Below are 14776 nucleotides of genomic sequence, written 5' to 3' on the forward strand. Positions count from 1 at the left end.
ATTCTACAAAAAACACGCGAAGTCCAAGAAATTCTATTTGAAAGCAACAAATAATGCTCTTCCAAGACATAGCACCAAGCACATTGGCTAAAAGCCGCCTAATGAAATGTCTCACAGATGCCATGAGGGCATAAAGACTTCCAGTAAAATGGTTATTCCCCTTTGGCTTTGCTACATTTAAAGAGGGACAACAAATCACTATTAGGACCCCAGAAGACTTAAAAGGAGCCTGGAAAAAGATGGACATCCCACCAATTGATATCCCATCTTGGCTACCAGTGCAAAATCATCAACTGACCCCTCAGCTCACGAAACCAGAAGGCTGGAAGATCAGCTCCAAGTTCAAACCATCCAGAAGAACCAACATCTTAACTAACTAACCTGATGCATCTACATTCAACAGTCAAGACATTCATCAGGCCGAATTTCTCGAGTCGCTGGTTTCTCTCCTTTTCCCCTCCCTTTCTCTTTTCTCTCAAATTTTCAGGTAAAGAGAGATGCCCTACATTGATGGAAGGGACCTTACAGAAGAAGGAGGGGAGAGACGGTGAACGACTTCGATAGTTATTTCAGAAACTTGTGAGTTAAATCTGTCCCCTACACTGATGCTGACCTACGATTGCCTGCCCTTCTGCTGAGCTGGGGGCCCCTGTAAAATTAACACACACACCCCTTCTGAAGGGGGTGTGGGACGGGGCCCTTAATCAGGGGGACAACATTGGCTAAAGAGGTCTAGAACCACCGGGAATAGAGGTAAGGCCCTGATACAGAGTTGATTTAGAAGATGCATGTCTTTGATCTGTTTTCTAGATAATATTTGGTTATGTTGACATTTTTGTTAATCTATATTTTTCAAGTTTACAATAGAAATATAATTATAGATTATAAAAGTCTCGGGGGTCCGCTTCAACTCATGGAGTATGTCCATCCACCCCCAAAAACACTAGTGCCTTAGACGAACCCTCAGACCGTGCAAACTAGTCCGGGTATCAAAGAATTTCCCTTATGTAAAATGGTCCACCTTCCACTTGGGTTCCCTTACAATGTTTATTTCGCCACAAGAAGTGGCAAAACCTGTACATTGGTACTTTTTGGGTCAACGAACTGAGCTAACAAAATCAGAAATCTCACGGGTGGGAATTAGACCTGTAAAAAGCTTAATTTACACGCACTTTGGCTAAAATTAGATGTACGTTTTCAATGTAAGAGGGATGAATATTCCTCAAAAAAAGAAGCCAAATTTTGTCCCTTCTGAAAAAGCTAAAATCAGAATTGGTGTTCCTACAAGAGACTCGCTGAAGACACGACTACATACCCAAACTCCCCTCTAATATCTACAACCAATGGTATCATAGCACATACTCTTTTGCTTCAAGAGGGGTATCTATAGCAATAAGTAAAAATATACCATTTGTTCCAACACTCCAGGAAGCGGATCCCAACGGTAGATTCATGTTTCTTAAAGGCACGATCGCTAATAACAAGGTGTCTTTTGCCAATTTATACGCCCCTAATCTAAATCAGGCCCCGTGGCTCATCCGCACCTTGACAAGATGAGCAGAATTTTCAGAAGGACTGGTGGTGATGGGGGGCAATTTTAATCTAGTACTAGATCCTTCTAAGGATACTATATCAACAACCCCGTTGATTCTGTAAAAAACAGACTAAAATGCCTTCTGCTGAACTGAATCTACAGGATATATGGAGAATATTACATCCTGAAGACAGGGAATACATGTACTTCTCCCATATACACAATACCTTCCACAGAATTGACTACTTACTAGTGTCTGAGAAGCACATCCAATGTATTAGCGATGCAGAGATTGGCCCAATCACAATCTCAGACCATGCGCCAATATCAGTTTCAATTTCCATGCATAATCTCCCCATTAGAGAATGGACTTAGCGCCTAAATTGCACTCTGATAAGTGACAAGAAACACTGCTCCACACTACAAAGAAAGCTAATAGAATTTTTTTAATTAAATGATACTCCAGACATATCCACCCCAATTCTTTGGGAAGCACACAAAGCTTTTATCAGGGGAGAATTGATTGCCTTGGGTTAAAAGGTAAAGAAACAAAGAGAGAAAGAGGTTGATGCCCTGCTGGCGCAAATCTTTAGCTTAGAACGACTTTATAAACAATCGCTAAAGAAAGAAACACTTCAAAAATTGAAGAGCCTTGGAGACAAACCTTAAAATATCGTTAACATAAAAGCGGCAAAAACTCCCTTTTTTGTCAAATATTAAATTTATATGCACAAGGACAAAGGCTCAAGCATCACGTCAAACCTTATGAAGAAGCAAAAAGAAAAAGCTGTTATACATAAAATAAAAACATCATCGGGCAACACTGGAGAATCCACAACCAAAATTGCAGAATTTGAAACATTTTGTAAAAAACCTATACAATCTTACCAATAACACCCAGTCGGAGGGAAACAAACAACTTAACAACCTTTCTGAAATCTAATTTGCTAAACCCATTTACCATGTCGGAGGTCGAAAAAATTCTTAACTCTATTCCCAGAGGGAAAAGCCCGGGCCAGATGGTCTACCAATCCTATACTATAAAACCTTCCCTACAATACTCGTACCACTAATCTCTGTAACTCACTCCTGTCAGGCGCGAATCTTCCCAGACAAGCACTCGAAGCATTTATCACTCTGAGTCCGGAAAAAGGGAAAGGCTCAGAACAGTGTGGCAACTGCTCTTAAACGTAGACCTTAAAATCTGGGCGAAACGTTTAGCTCAACGCATATCACCTTTGCTAACTAAATTAATTCACCCAGACCAGGTGGGATTTGTAACAGGTAGAGAAGGGAAGCTCAACACATCTCACATTATAAACGCTATTCAATATGCTAAATATAAAATACCGCTGGTCCTTCTGGAACAGATGCTGAAAAGGCTTTTGACAGAGTGAGCTGGGATTTTATGAAAAACACTCTTTTAAAGTTTGGCTTCCCCACCCAATTTATAATAGCCATATTTACTCTATATTCGAAACTCTCTGCCAGAATACATATAAATGGTACCCTCTCAGACCCCTTTTTGGGACTAGACATGGGTGCCCGCTTCCCCCCACTCTTTTTCTTTTGGTCATGGAGACATTGCTACAACGAATCAGACAGCATCCCAATATACAGGGACTAAAGATTGGAAATTTCACACATACTACAACGGCATTCGCAGATGGCCTTCTAGTACTTATGACCAATCCAAAAGAGGCCTTCCCTGTAGGGATGAGCGAGTATACTCGCTAAAGCACTACTCGCTCGAGTAATGTGCTTTAGACGAGTATCTCCCTGCTCGTCCCTGAAGATTCGGGAGCCGCCGCAGCTGACAGGTGAGTTGCGGCGGGGAGCGGGGCAGAGCGGGCGGGAGAGAGGGAGAGAGAGATCTCCCCTCCGTCCCTCCCCGCTCTCCCCCGCAGCTCCGTGCCCCACGGCAGCACCCGAATCTTCAGGGACGAGCGGGGAGATACTCGGCTAAGGAACATTACTCGAACGAGTAGTGCTTTAGCGAGTATACTCACTCATTCCTACTTCCCTGCAATCCTGGAGCTCTTTAAACAATTTGGGAAAATTTCAAACTTCAAGATCAACTATGAGAAATCAGAAGCACTAAATATATCAACTCAAATCAATAGTTAACAGTACGAAAAAAAAGTTTTCCCCTTTAAATGGCCTACATCTAGCATTAAATACTTAGGGACCACCTTAACATCCGATCCTCTTCTCCTTTTTAAAGCAAACTGTGGTCCCCTTCTCCAAAAAGTACAAAACCAATTACAACACATAAATACTCCCTTCCTATCCTGGTTGGGAAGGAAAAATTTGATAGCCACCTAAATCCTTCCATACATCTTATACAATTTACAAACAGTCCCAATAGAAGTCCCTGGCCACTTCTTCACCAGCCTGCATCGGTTATTCAGGAAATTTATATGGAACAAACAAACGCCTTGGCTAGCATTCTCCTACTTAACACAAAAGAAGCCACAAGGAGGCTTTTGCCTTCCATACATACTTTTGTATTATAAAGCAATCCATATATCCAGATGGATATTCTTAGTCGATTACAGAGAGAATTTACCCTCATTTAACCTAGAGAGAACTGTGATAGACCAAATAGGTCAATACATCCTTTAAAACAGTAACTATTCTTTATATGGAGCACAAGCACTCAGCCCGATAACAAGAGGCACAATCAAAGTTGTAAGCACCATTAAGGGAGAAAGCCGCAACCGACACAAACTATCATCAATAGCACCGGCCTCATTAATTCCCTCTATTTTGGCCAAGAGTATAGGCGGACCCCAGTAACATTCCTGTAGCAAGAGTGTAGGCAAACCCCTGAAACTTTGGTGTACCAAGAATATAGGCGGACCCCAGCAACATTTCTGTAGCAGAAGTATAAGCGGACCCCTGTAACATTTCTGTAGTAAAAGAATAGGCGGACCCTAGTAACATTCCTGTAGCAGTATAGGCAGACCACTTTAACATTTCTGTAGTAAGAGTGTAGGCGAAACCCTGAAACATTGGTGAACTAAGAGTATAGGCAGACCCCTGTAATATTTCTGTAGTAAAAGTATAGGCGGACCCCTGTAACATTTCTGTAGCAGAAGTATAGACAGACCCCAGTAACATTTCTGTAGAAAAAGTATAGGCGAACCCCAGTAACATTTCAGTAGCAAAAGTATAGGCAGACCCCTGAAACATTGGTGTACCAAGAGTATAGGCGGACCCCAGTAACATTTCTGCAGCAAAAGTATAAAGTATAGGCAAACCCCAGTAACATTTCTGTAGAAAAAGTATAGGCGGACCCCAGTAACATTTCAGTAGCAAAAGTATAGGCAAACCCCTGAAACATTGGTGTACCAAGAGTATAGGCGGACCCCATTCACATTCCTGTAGCAGAAGTATAGGCAGACCCCTGTAACATTTCTGCAGCAAGACTGTAGGCGAACCCCTGAAACATTGGTGTACCAAGAGTATAGACGGACCCCAGTAACATTCCTGTAGCAAAAGTATAGGCAGACCCCAGTAACATTTCAGTAGCAAAAGTATAGGCAAACCCCTGAAACATTGGTGTACCAAGAGTATAGACGGACCCCAGTAACATTCCTGTAGCAAAAGTATAGGCAGACCCCTGTAACATTTCTGTAGCAAGAGTATAGGTGAACCCCTGAAACATTGGTGTACCATGAGTGTAGGCGAAGGATGGAAAAATTAGTTAGATAACAGTATAGGCGAGGCCAGAAAAATTGGTGTACCAAGAGTACAAGTGTACCCCTGAAAAATTGCACAACCGCGAGGCCAGGTGAAACCCGGAAATATTTTTTAAAGGTACAGCTCGCTGTTGCTTAATTTGCAACAGAGCCTGGAGGCAGCCCTGTGAAAAAAATTGGTTTCTGTTAAAGTATCAATACTTTTGAAATTTTGAAAAATTGTAAAACAATTTTAAACAGAGCCTTTTGGGCCGCAGAAAAATTGGCAGTTCAGCGTGATGACATGCTGCTTTAAAAGGAGGAGTAGTAGTAGGAGGATTAATAATATTCAAGAATGATTGACAAAGCTAATTCTCTCTTTTTTTGTGGTGATAGAGCAGTGATGGTGAACCTTTTAGAGACCGAGTGCCCAATTTGCAACCCAACACCCACTTATTTATTGCAAAGTGCCAACACGGCAATGTAACCGGAAGGGCGGTTTCAGAGGAGTTTGAATGGCCTGATTAAAAAAAAAATGGTTCATGCGCAACTATGCTCTGTAGTGGCGAGCATAGTTGCACATATGGCTGTCTGTTTTAACCCTTAGGGGTAGTTTTTAGGTGAACGTGGTTTCCCCCCTTATGCTGCTGTAATAATCACGGCCGTATAACGGGACAAAAAAAACCACTGAAGCCAATGGATTTCAGTGGTTTTGTTTTAACTAGTGCTTTACTTGCCCTTTAATACTATGGCCGAGGAAAGATTAGCCCTGCTCTGTAGTAAACACATCGTGTGGGGAAGATCGGGCAACACCTATTTTCCTACAGTTTTTTTTTTAAACTCCTGCGCTCTGGTGCAGAGTATGAATGACCAGCAAAGGGGAAGAAATTATCCTCATTCAGGCGCAACTGCGCCCCGTGCTGGTGAGCGGAGGTGCCCATACGGCCATCTGTTTTCACCCTAAATGGCCTACTCTGGTCTTCAGCTCAGTTGTGCAGGCAGAGATAAGGTAGGCTCAGGGCTCCTACCCACTTGTGTTTTTTTAACATGTTTGTCAATGGGACTATCTAATGTTAAAAACGCATCACAAAAATCACAAAGCACAAACTTGCGATGCGCTTTAACATTAGAAAGTCCCATTGACAATTGCAGCGATATCGGTGGGGGTGAGCCCTCATTGAGAGGGGTGAACTTTGCAACAAAGACAGCGATAAAATTGACAGGTCGCGGATTAAATTCCACACCACAAGTCAGTTTCGCACATGTTTTTGTCAGGGTTATTTCCGCAGCTTGTGGACGGGATTTTCAATACTGTAAATGTTGCAGAATGCCACTCCGTGTGAACCCCACCGATATGTTTACAGTTCGCTTATTAACCCCTTCCCGCTATATAACGTACATTTAGGTCATGCAGATGCGGGGTATGTATGAAGAGAGATCGCGGGGCGACCTCTCTTCATACAGCCTGGGTGAAAGCTGTTTACTACAGCTGACACCCACGGGCAATAGCTGCAATCGGCAGCAACTTTTAAATTCCGCAAATGATGTTTGCTAAAAAAAAGTACTAATAAGATCAATAAAGTTTTATTAATTGTAAAAAAAAATAATCAGAAAAGTTTAAATCACCCCCTTTTGTCATATCTATAATAAAAAAAATCAAAATCATAAAACAAAAATACTATTTGGTATCACTGTGTCCGTAAAAGTCCGATCTATCAAAGTAACAAAATATTTACCCCGCACTGTGAATGTCGTCCGAAAAAAAAAAAAAAAGAATGCCAGAAATGCACTTTTTCAGTCACCCTGTCTCCCAGAAAAAATGCAATAAGAAGCGATCAAAAAGTCCTATGTATTCCAAAATGATACCAAAATAAACTACAGGACATGTTGCAAAACATGAGCCCTCGCACAACTATGTTGATGAAAAAAATTACAAAGTTATTGCGCGCAGAAGATGGCGGCAGAAAACAATTTAAAAAAATTAGATGTCCTTGAAAAAAAATAAAAGTAGTACAGAAAAAATAAACTATAAGTTTGGTATTGCAGTAATGGTACTGATCCGTAGTATAAAGTTAACAGGTCATGTTTGTTGCAGTTTGTGCGCCGTAGAATCAAGACGCAGTAAAAGATGGCGGAATGTAGTTGTTTTTTCATTTTACTCCACTTAGAATTTTTAAAAAGTTTTTCAGCACATTGTATGGTACATTAAATAGCACCACTGAAAAATACAACTTGTCCCGCAAAATCCAAGCCCTCATACAGCGACGTTGATAGATAAATAAAGGAGTTACGATTTTTTAAAGGGGGGAGGAAAAACGAAAATGGGAAAAAAAGGGTCCGTGTCATTAAGGGGTTAAATGTGGCCTTTGAGACGCCTGTACACAGCTGGGTCAGATCCCGCAGCAGAATCCAACCCTGTGCCTCGCCAGTGACCCCAGCGTACCTGTCTGGATTCTTCATAATCTGTATTACGGATGTGTCACCCAGCACGTATGCGCAGTACAGATTGTGCCGCGCTGACACGGGTCCTGCGGCCATTCTGCAATCATGACTGCAAAATGGGCGCAGGACAAACTGCTTCCATTGATTTTAATGGAAGCCGTCCGTGCGTAGCCCTCACAGAATTGCTGCATGCTGTGATTTCTTCGAGCGGAAAATCGCAATCAATTTCTGCTCATGGAAGTGAAACCACGTATTTCCCTAGCATGCTATGAGGCGGTATTTGCCGTAGAGTCCGGAGGTGGACGGCTGCTGTGGACTCCGCAATGTCAAATCCGCTGTGTGCGTTTGGCCAAAATAGAACATGCTGCGATTTTCCATCCGCAAGCGAAAAGTCGCAATTGATTTCCGCTCGTGGGCATGGAAAAGTGATTTTCCATAGCGTGTCTATGTGCAATATTTGCTGTGGAATCCAGAGGTGGACGCCCGCTCCGGATTCCGCAATGCAAATACACCCGTGTTCATGTGTGCAGCGGGCAGTTGGTGAGCTGAGAAGTGTTTAGCAGTGAAATCATTGTCAGTTACTTTCTTCCTGAAGCTTCTGTACATTCAGGTGTTTTTTACAGGATCTTATACTAATGATGCCCCTATCTTTGCAGTAAGTGCTGTTATCTTACATTAACCAAGCAGCTATGGTCTTCCTTTTAACCTCCGCCCAGGTTTTCCTTACTGCTGCACTCCAGCTCCGCTCCACTCGCTCACAGGGCAATCACATTGAGTGCAGGCTGCCTTCGGCTCCACATTTCAATTGCCCGCCTTCTTTCTGACAGGGGAGGAAGCGCTCTGATTAGGCTGCTGTGCGGAGGGGCGAGGGGAATGAGGAGCTGCTAGATAACAGCGCATGCCGGCAATCCCCTTCACCTCAGGCTGCCGTCATCACTGGATTTGAACTGCCCGCCTATACTTCTGACACGGGAGGAAGCTCTCCCATTGAGCTGCAGTGCGGAGGAGCGGGTGATACTAGCGAACAGCATGCACACTGGCAGAAAGGGCTCGGCGTGCCCTTTCCGGCACGGGTGCCATAGGTTCGCCAACACTGTGATAGAGGATGCATTTTTCTCCTATTGCAGCTAAAAGAATCATTAGGTTCTACTGCTTTCCGCCGGTGGAGAGGAGAAGTCTGGGGAAAGACAGCCTTTGTTCATCTTTATGAGTGTAAGCATGTCGGCACTGGCAGTTGACACACGCTGAACAGATGAGAGGCAAGCAGCATGGGTACCCACTGCAGTGTGCCCAGCTGTCTCTTCCCCCTCCTCCTCCTCCAAAACGCACTGAGATATAGACATGAGGGTGCTCTGGCTATCAAGCGACATACTGTCATCGCCAATCTCCTATTCCAACCGCAAAGCGTCGACCTTTATGCTTTGCAGCGAACTTCTCAGCAGGCTTGTCACACACGGCCATGCCCGGTTGGAGGCTCAGCGGCGAAAGCCAGAGGTCGGTCTGCTCTGTCAGACCCTGCAACAGCTCGGGGGCCGTGTGCCTCTTGTCACCTAAGCTGATTAGTTTCAGCACGGCTTGCTGACGCTTGCCCACTGCTGTGCTTCCGCGCCGTATGCTACTGACTGCTGGCGATGTGCTCACACTTCTTAATTGAGAGGTAGACGTGGCGGAGGAGGGGGAGGGTTTGGAGGAGGTGGCATAAAACGCAGCAGATACCAGCACCGAGGTAGGACCCGCTATTCTGGGTGTGGGTAGGACGTGAGCTGTCCCAGGCTCTGACTTGGTCCCAGCCTTTACCAAGTTCACCCAATGTGCCATCAGGGAGATATAGTGGCCCTCCCGCCAGTACTTGTCCATGTGTCCGTAGTTAAGTGGACCTTCCCAGTAACCGCGTTGGTGAGGGAACGATTTATGTTGCGGGAGACGTGCTGGTGTGGGGCTGGGATGGCACACTGGGAAAAATAGTGGCGACTGGGGAGTGAGTAGCGAGGGACCGCCACCGCCATCATGTTTTTGAAAGCCTTCGTTTCCACAAGCCTGTACGGCAGCATCTCCAGGCTGATTCATTTGGCAATGTGCACATTTAAAGCTTGTGCGTGCGGGTGCGTGGCGGAGTATTTGTGCTTTCGCTCCAACGCTTGTGTTAGCGACAGCTGAACGCTGCACTGAGAGGCATTGCTGTATGAAGTGGAGGACGGTGGAGGTGAGGGTGTGGGTGCAGGGCAGAAGGCGCTCGTGCCTGTGTCCTGGGAGGATTGGATCTGTGTGGCAGGCTGGGGCACAAGGGAAGAGGCAGTGGTGTGACCCGGAGGCGGTGAATGTCCTTCGTCTCACCTTGTGGGGTGCTTGGCCATCATATGCCTGTGCATGCTGGTGGTGGTGAGGCTGGTAGTGGTGGCTCCCCGGCTGATCTTGGTGTGACACAGGTTGCACACCACTGTTCGTCGGTCGTCTGCGCTCTCACTAAAAAACATCCACACTTTTGAACACCTAGCCCTCTGCACAGAGGCTTGCCGCGAGGGGGTGCTTTGGTAAACAGTTGGGGGATTCTTCGCTTTGGCCCTGCCTCTACCCCTGGCCACTCCACTGCCTCTTCCAACCTGTCCTGCTGCTGCACTTGCCTCCGACTCTGAAGCCCTGTCCTCAGTAGGCTTAGCAAACCAGGTGGGGTCAGTCACCTCATAGTCCAGCTGCTCTTCCTCCGAATCCTCTGTGCGCTCCTCCCTCGGACTTACTGCCTTTACTACTACTTCACTGACAGACAACTGTGTCTCATCATCCTCATCCACAAAAAGCTCTTGAGACAGTTGCCGGAAGTCCCTAGCCTCACTACCCGGACTCTGGCAACTTTCCAAAGGCTGGGCATCGGTCACGACAAACTCCTCAGGTGAGAGAGGAACCAGTTTTTCCCACTCATGGCAGGGACCCGAGAACAGTTCCTGGGAGTCTGCCTGCTCAGAATATGTCATTTTCATGGAGTGAGGAGGCTGGGAGGAAGGAGGAGCAGCAGCCAGAGGATTCAGAGTTGCAGTCCCTAGGGAGTAGTGGACTGCGTAGAAGACTTGGTGGTCGATACATTGCTGGATGCATTTTCTGCCATCAACGACAGGACCTGCTCACACTGCTCTGTTTGTAATAAAGGTCCACCACATGGACCTGTAAATTGTGATATGAAGCTGGGGACCCCAGAAACTTGCCTCTCTCCTAATCCTGCAGCAACCAGCTGTGATTCACCACACCCTCACCTGGACGTCAACGTCCTCGACCCTTACTCCTCCTCCTCATCATGGTGGATTAAGAATAGAGCAGGGCCCAAATAAATTACCCCACTGTACAGCACTGACAACAGTAGCTTAATTCACCGCACACAGAGACTTGTAGATAGCGGAGGCTCTATGCTGTGACTTGAAAAAATTAACCTGCTGTCTTGCGCTGATACAATTACTGAAAGGTTGAGACCAGGCCTAGATGCGTAATACAAAAATTGATTCACTACTACTCCCAGCCAGCCACAACTATAATGCACACGGTCAGATGTAGCCCTAAGAAGGAGCGTTGGGGTTCTTGCATGGAGTATCAGGAGGACTGTATAGTGTATATAACTTTCCCTATAGAAGTGGCTGTGCCCCTACACTGTGTCTAACACAGAACGGTATAAGTGAAGTCGTTTGCAGTAGGCTAGGAAATATTAGTGAGCAAATTCACGGTGAGAGCTGGTTGTACGGCACTGCACCCTGAGAACACTGCACCCTCAAAAAAATGCCTCCCTACCATTTTGCTAACGGCAGCAAAACTTCTTATACCACTTTTCTGGAGAAATAAACAAACACCTACAGTGTCACGATGGAGAGATAAGGTATCACAGTTATATAGATTTGAGAAATTGGCTGCTTGGAAGTCGGACACGAGACCTCTTTTCTTAAAAAATATGGTCACCATGGAAGGCATATATAAAAGGAACAAATCATATAAGCCAACCTATTACAAACCTACCACAAAAATACATAATGTTTCACTAATGAACCCCCCCCCCCAAATGGCACTCTCGAAGACCTAGTTCTAATTGTTTTATAACATGTTTTTCTAAGTTTATTATTTATTTTTTTAGTTTTATTTCTCTCAGCTAATAGTTTTACTGAGATGTTTGTGTCGATACGGGATGACTCTTTATGTAGGAGGGGTACAGACCATCTGTACCCTCGCACCAGGTCTTGTAAATTGGATCAATCTGTTTTTTTTTCCCACTCTATTTGTGTGCGTTTGCCTTTTTCATGCATTTCTCATAATGGAAGTATATTGTTAAGTAACAGACAATATTTACACGTTGTATAAATGATAAACACTGCCGAGAATCAATTTGATTTTTGTACAATGTATTTTCTATCTCTGTTATATGAACAAAATAAAAAGAGATTGTTCAAAAAAAAGGAAGGAAAGTGGAAAGAGGGGGGAATAACTAAAGAAGAATATAAAGCCGTCTGCAGAAACTGAAGGGCAAGTGTCAGAGAAGCTAAAGCTAATAATGAATTGAGGCCTACAACAGAGGCCAAAAGCAATAAAAAACGGTTTTAGAGGTATGTCAAAAGCAAAAGAAAAGTCAAAGATGCTATTGGCTGCCTACAAGATGAAAAATGGTGAATTGGTTAAGAATGATGTTGAGAATGTCGAACTTTTAAATTCCTATTTTGCATTCATTTTCTCCCAGAAAGTAGATGGAACATCAACTGATCTTCCCTGTGCTATTGGCGGAATAAAAGAATAAGCCGAGAGGTGGTGAGGGAACACTTAACTAACTTAAATGAATTCAAGCCTCAAGGTCCAGATGAATTACATCCTAGGATACTAAAGGAAGCAGCGGAGGTAATTGCTGAACCACTCACCATAATCTTTGAAAATTCGTGGAGAACAGAAGAAGTCTTAGAAGATTGGAAAAGGGCAAATGTTGTCCCCATCTTCAAAAAAGGGAAGAAGGTGGATCCAGGAAACTACAGGCCTGTGAGTCTGACTTCTATAATGGGAATGATCTTTGAACAAAAGAGTGGTCATAAATGGCTGCACATCCAAGTGGAAGAATGCATCAAGTGGGGTACCATAAGACTGTATCCTAGGCCCAGTGTTTTTAACAATTTTATAAATGATCTGAAGGCTGGCATTGATGGGAAACTGATCAAATTTGCTGACGACACAAAGCTAGGAGCGATAGCTAACACTAAGGAAGAGAGCGAGATAGTAGTCAAAAAGAATACTGGGTGGTTACTAACAGAATGGTATTTAACAAGGAGTCCTACATCTGTGCAATAAAAATGAAAAAAGCACACACAAAATGGGAGGAAATGGGATAAGAAGCAGCACATGTGAAAAAGACTTGGGTATACTAATAGATCATAGACTGAACATGAGTCAACAATGTGATGCAGCGGCCAAAAGGCAAACACAATTCTGGGATGTATTAAGAGAAGCATAAAGTCTAGATCATGTGAGGTAATGATCCCCCTCTACTCTTCCTTAGTCAGACGTCATTTGGAATACTGTGTCCAGTTCTGGGCACCCCACTTTAAAAAAAGACTTAGACAAACTGGAGCAAATTCAGAGAAGAGATATTAAGATGGTGAGCGGTCTGCAAATCATGCCCTATGAGGAACGGTTAAAGGATCTGGGAATGTTTAATAAATAAAAATTTCTGCTCTCTAGACATGTAGAATTTGGCTCTAGCACTTTGTAGGGCTGAAAAAAATTGCAGCGCTTGTCCAAGTGCTGTTGCAGTGACCCAGAGTTAGGGTACCTCTAGGTGGTTTGTTTCTACCCCAGTTGTATTGTCTTTGTATGTATGTTGGTCTATGTACTGTATTCGTGTTAGTGTCACCATTCTTGACTGTGTGTCTGTCTCCCTAACCTGCTCTGTGCGATTTGATTGGTTGTTAGAGAGGTTGGTGCAGAGGAAGTAGTGTCGAGAGGGAGTAGAGATGTAGTCGGTGGAGGAGGACATGCGAGCAGGTGGCTCTGCTGCTTCTGTCTGGGAAGAGCCCCGGGGCCTTTTCCTAGTTGCTATAGGAAATATCCCCTCCTGGGGATTGAAGCTAAATCCACTTAAAAGAACGTTTTTCATATTCGTGCGCGTTATATACGCATCACACAGAATTCACGCGAGTTTCTTCTCCATGTGAATAAGCCCTAAAAGGGGCATTTTTGTGCTGAAATAAGACCAGTCTCACATAAGCGGATTTGAATTGTGGATTCCGCGATCGCCGTTTGCACAGATGGTATTACGCAGGCATTGACTTTTGCCAGTTTGCTTACACTTGCGGTTAAGAACTGTGGATTCTGCCACCAGAAGAAAATCGCAGCATTCTCTATTTTACCAATGATTCCGTGCGTATGGGCTCCATTGATCTCTACGGATGTGTTCGATCTGCAGTGCATATGGAATTATATTGCGAATAGACGCGAATTCATTCACAAGTTGGTATAAAGCAAGCAGGAATTTGTGGGCAGACATTGCCGGACGGTCTGGGGAGCAGCACACCATCCAGATGCTGTCTGCAACCTCCGCTTGTTCTTTTGGGTTCTTCTGACGCTGCGCTGAGTTAAAGGGGTTGTCCCGCGCCGAAACGGGTTTTTTTTTTTTTTTAACCCCCGTTCGGCGCGAGACAACCCCGATGCAGGGGTTAAAAAAACAACCCGCACAGCGCTTACCTGAATCCCGGCGGTCCGGCGTCTTCATACTTACCTGCTGAAGATGGCCGCCGGGATCCTCTGTCTCCGTGGACCGCAGGGCTTCTGTGCGGTCCATTGCCGATTCCAGCCTCCTGATTGGCTGGAATCGGCACGTGACGGGGCGGAGCTACACGGAGCCGGCATTCTACACGAGCGGCCCCATAGAAGACTGCAGAAGACCCGGACTGCGCAAGCGCGGCTAATTTGGCCATCGGAGGGCGAAAATTAGTCGGCTCCATGGGAACGAGGACGCCAGCAACGGAGCAGGTAAGTATAAAACTTTTTATAACTTCTGTATGGCTCATAATTAATGCACAATGTACATTACAAAGTGCATTATTATGGCCATACAGAAGTGTATAGACCCACTTGCTGCCGCGGGACAACCCCTTTAACCAATCAG

At 44.7% G+C, this 14776-nt stretch overlaps 2 pseudogenes; both read right to left on the minus strand.

Moving 5' to 3' along the window:
* Nucleotides 1-14776, minus strand: part of LOC136615389 (zinc finger protein 850-like) — a 304670-nt pseudogene that overhangs the window by 255793 nt on the left and 34101 nt on the right.
* LOC136616051 (zinc finger protein 208-like) overlaps nt 1-14776 on the minus strand; it is an 85498-nt pseudogene that overhangs the window by 47650 nt on the left and 23072 nt on the right.

The sequence above is a fragment of the Eleutherodactylus coqui genome, chromosome 1, assembly GCF_035609145.1.
Source record: "Eleutherodactylus coqui strain aEleCoq1 chromosome 1, aEleCoq1.hap1, whole genome shotgun sequence".
Taxonomy (NCBI): domain Eukaryota; kingdom Metazoa; phylum Chordata; class Amphibia; order Anura; family Eleutherodactylidae; genus Eleutherodactylus; species Eleutherodactylus coqui.